The sequence below is a fragment of the Lepidochelys kempii genome, chromosome 4, assembly GCF_965140285.1.
Source record: "Lepidochelys kempii isolate rLepKem1 chromosome 4, rLepKem1.hap1, whole genome shotgun sequence".
Taxonomy (NCBI): Eukaryota; Metazoa; Chordata; order Testudines; family Cheloniidae; genus Lepidochelys; species Lepidochelys kempii.
The window spans coordinates 74007628-74012864 of NC_136383.1; positions in this window are offsets into that span (position 1 = coordinate 74007628).

Here is a 5237-nt window from a genome sequence, read left to right on the forward strand (position 1 = left end):
AGAGACTAACAAATTTATTAGCGCATAAGCTTTCATGATCTACAGCTCACTTCATCGGACGCATATAGTGGGGAAATTTTATATACACAGAAAACATGAAACAATGGGTGTTACCATACAGACTGTAACAAGAATGATCAGGAAAGGTGAGCTATTACCAGCAGCTATTACCCGCTCTCCTGCTGGTAATAGCTCACCTTTCCTGATCACTCTTGTTACAGTGTGCATGGTAACACCCATTGTTTCATGTTGTCTGTGTATATAAAATCTCCCCACTATATTTTCCACTGTATGCGTCCGATGAAGTGAGCTGTAGCTCACGAAAGCTTATGCGCTAATAAATTTGTTAGTCTCTAAGGTGCCACAAGTACTCCTTTTTTTTGTAAACAATTGTTTTTGCGTTATAAAGGTTCTTTCCTGCAAGATCACAGGATCTATATTGTTTCCTCTCTTGTTCAACCTGATACTTCTGAGACGTTTGGGAGGAGACCTGGACTATAATGATTTCACAGTATGCCAATAACTCCCAGTGTGCACTCTATCATGTCTGACCCAGCTGGAGCAGAATTGTCCATTGTCCTGGACATGTGGAAGAAAGACAAGTGATATGGTTTAATTAGGGCACAACTTCATTAACAAACTCTCCTGGGAACTACCCAGGAATGACTCATTCAGTGGAGGTCATGATTCCTTCCTTAATCATTTCTCTTCAATGAAGGGCTGCCATCAGACCACCACACCCTCCACAACTGGTCCCACCGTTACTTGGTTCCACTGCCTTCCCCTCATATAAGGGTTAAGGGGCTAAGGAAAGCGCATTGATTCTTCATTGTACCAGACATTTGGAACCCCAAACCCATTCCCCAGTGTCTCTAGGGGATGGATGCCTTCTCCAAAATCCACTTCCAACTCCAGTTTATCAGGGAACTAACCCCCCCATGGAATGAATATCTGAACACCTGCCACCAGGAGGGACCAGCAATTAACTTGGCTGCCTTTCCCCATCTCTAGATAGGTTCGTAGATAGTTATCCATTCCCTCCTTAACACTGGCCAAAAATATGTATATGCTCCCCAGGTGAAGAAGTGATGAAGAATAATTCAGCTACCCAGTTCAATATTTTTGGTGGGTAAGTATTGATCCTCCCTATTCCAGATAATTCACATATCTTTTGGCCTTGTAGCTCACCACCATACCTGTGGCTACAAACTTTGATACATCCCTGGGAAAAGATTCTGGATCTGCCCTATATATCTGTGCCCTGGCTGTCAAAGATTGTAAGAGGGCAGCTTGTCCTAGAGCATGCCCCTTTTATCATGCCAACTCAGATTTGCCTAGTCACCAAGACCCACTTTGACCCTCCCAATATCGCTAGCTGCCCAGAGATGCAAACATCACTTCTCATGACTCATTCCCTCTCTTCCCCTAACACACCCCTTCTTGTCCATTTTTCAAAACAACTTGGGCTTAGATGAGAGCTAGCTGGCTGCAACTTCATCCAGACAAAACAGAGTTGGAATGAGGGATACAGCTGGAGGAGTTGTTGAGACATATGTTGGCACGCCTCACTGAGGGATGGTAACCACCATTTGTAAAACAGATGCACAGCTTTGTAGTGTTGTCAAATCCCAGGCTGCCTGTGGATACGGGCAGCAGTTGTCATGAGGATGTCTTTTTCCAGTTGCATTTGGTGAGAAGAGGGCGATCTTTTCCCTCTGAAGTGGACCTTGCCACAATTATCTCTGCCTTTGTCACTTCAAGATTAGATAGCCCTACATACGACTGCAGTTTGTGACCATTGAAAAGTTGAAGCTAATGCAGAATGCTGCAGCATGCGTATTAAGTTAGGTACTAAGTTGGGAGCATGATAAACCTTAATCTTCAATTGTCCACAAAAATAACCCACCAAAGAGCAATAAACAAAACAGTCAATAGTGCAGCACCTAACCACCCTATACATTGAGCCAATGTTAGTGGCTGTTTATGTATGTTCTATATGTAGCAGAGTTTTTAACAGTGAGGGTACTTAACCACTGAGACAACTTATCTAGGGATGCGGTGGATTCTTCATGAGTAGAATTCTTCAGATCAGAACTGAATGTCTTTTAGAAAGAAATGTTATAGTTATAGAAGTTATGGGGTTGATAAAGAAATTACTGGGTGAGATATTTTTGACCTGTGTTATGCAAGAGATCAGATTGGATGATCATAGTGGTTCCTTCTGACTTTGGAAGTCTGTGAATTAGATTCTTTTGTTATTGTTTGTTTGCAAATGACAATGGCTTTAAACAGTTTTGGTTTTATCTAAATTTTAGTTTAACTTTTTAAAAATTTTTTTGTTTGAGTGACCATCCCAAAATAGCACAAGTTTTGAATTGCATCGGGTATTCTTATTCCAATCTGTATTCCACCACAAAGAAAAAGTTATATAAAGCCCCATAAAATAAAGTGATTAAGCATCGAGTAATGATTGTTTTGTGGAACATTTTAAAAAAAATTATACTGCTTTCAAGGCTGAGGAAATGAAATTTCATTCATGTCTACCATATTGTATGCACATCCCATACAGTTCAAAGTCTTGTTTTAACACTTTAACACTTCAACACTGGGAATCGGGATTTCCCGACACAATGTGGTCACGAAAAATGAATTAGCACTGACGCAGAGCTCCTGACCTCCGTGGCGCCAAGGGGCTACATTTAGCCAATTTCCTGCAAGGAGCTAGGTCAAGGAAAGTTTCTCATTGATGCCTAATTTAATTTATATTACCACATTGCTTTTTTCCCTTTTACTTTATGGGAGTGACTTAAAAAAATACTTTTAACACTTACTTGAATATCGTTCGCTGGCCTAAAGTGAGATTAATTCCATTGCCTTTGTGCGTGCCCTGTTTGCCTGTAAAGTCAGACGTTTTGTTATTTCAGCAGCCTTCAAACATGTAATAAATAAATTTTCCACTGGGTTGGCACTTCCTCTTTACTTCCTGATGCAGGGGTTGATTGTTCTTTGCAACTCTCTCGGGATTTTATGAGCTTTCTCAGAATGACTGAATTGACCACAGATTCAACCAACGTACTTTTTAGACTATGTTCACACAGAAAACCCAATAGAGGCAATTTATAGAACAATAGTAACTGCTGCATATTGTCTGAGATCAAATGGATTCTCGGGTATAACAGGCAATGCAAATAATGATGGAATGTACTTTAAATGTTGTTGGGAATGGAATCTTAGAATCAGTTGCAGAAAGAGCCACCTATGTCAAAAGTTATATGAGAACATGCATAAAATAAGAACTTCCACCATATTTTAATTCTGTGATTAATTTTTTAATATGGTCACACAAGGAAGACATGCATATCACTGGCAATTTGAAAGAATAGCACACGCTCTGAAGACTTCACTAAGTCAGGAATATGCTACTATACACTGATCCTAACTTGTATCAGGATAGAAATACATATTAGTTATAATATAAACTAACAAAATAGTGTAACTGAATAGCTAAATAAAGAAAAATGCAATGCTAAGGATGCACAGTTAAAGCACAAAGTAAAGAAATGCAAAAGTTTATTCGGTCACATTGCACATCTTACAGCTTATGCTGTATGCTAAAATTACTAAATATTTTTCATTAAACAAAAAAGTAGAATAAAAATAGCTCCTACAGCCGATGCAGTGGAGTTCACATTGCTTATCTGAGATATCTTCCTCCAACCCAGCCCTCCCTCACAGGGTATATCTATGTTGCAGTCTGGGTGTATGATTGCAGCATATGCAGGCGTACCTCAGCTAGCCTAGCTTCAACAGTAGGGAAGCAGGGGTTTCATCATGGGCTCTACAAGCCCCCCCAGAACCCTGGGTACTTTGGTGGCTAGTCCACACTGAAGTCCAGGCTGCCATGGCTTCACTTCTAGTGGTGTACACACTAGCTAGATTAAAGCTAGCTCAGGAATGCCAACACATCCTGCAGTTGCCATGTAGACATACCCTCAACAACTTGCTTCTTCAGCACCTCTTCTCTGCCCTAGCAGTTTTTCTCTAGCCCAGCACATGGATGGACTTCTGGAGCTTCAAATTCAGGATGTGATGTTCATCTGGCTCTATGAGGGCACTGGCCCATACCAAAGTCAGTTGCAGGATCAGGGCCTCAGTTTGTTTTATTATCAAAGCTTGTAAGCTTCTTGAACAAAGATCAGCACATTTCACTAGCTGAACATTCATGTTTATATCCACAAGAGATAGTTTGAGGAAAATCTCTATTGCCAACAGTCTGTATGGAGTTTAATGACTATGTTTTACGTTTTAAAATCAAATCCAGTGTGTCTTCACACCAAGTAGAGGCCCTCAGCACTGGTTATGTCTGTGCCAATTTCAGAGTCTGATTTCAGCCCTGTTTTACATAAGCCCAACTCAAAATAGTGTGATTAAATTTTTTTTTTAACCCCGGGAAAAGTCATTTGTCCAGAATAGCGTGTAAAGGACCTGGACTCATCCTTTCAACCAACCAAACATGGAAAAATTCAGAACAATATTTTAAGTTAGGAGGGGATGAAAACCAACTTATAATGGAAACTGGTTTGCAACCTTAGCTAGAGTGGTCACTATTCTAATCACAACATAACTTTGTTTACACAGTCATACATACCATTGAATACTAAACAAGCTGCCAAAATAAATGGAGCACAATATTATTTATCCAAGGATGAATTCCCTAAAATTAACATTAACTTCCACTCTTGACCCTATGTTAGCTTGTGAACAAGATACCAAGCTCCAATCCCAAATTGGAGTTGCTGTGTGACACTGTTAGGCTGCATTTAATGACTACTAATATGCCAGGAGTCCTTCCTCCCTTCACCTGTGGAGTTCTCCAAATTAGGTTATAATGATCACTGCTGTTTTAAATGTCTATGAACTTTTCCAAGCAAATTTTATTTCATATGTACCATATGATAATTAAGGATGAGTTAAAGTCAAATTCAGACCTTTTAAGTCAGCTATAAGTGCATGCAATGATAGTGAAGTCAGTCAAATTACAATGGTCTGAAAAGAGAATCAATCTGAATCTTCTCACCTCCTTTTTACATTACCTGAACCAAGAAGTTTGAATAACAACCCCACCATCCCAGTCTCCCTCCTTAATTTCTGTCACAGGGAACAAAGTTAATGAGGGAAGCCCACAACCTTCCAGTAAGTGTTTACTGGTACTTGGATATTGTTTGAGACCAGCACCT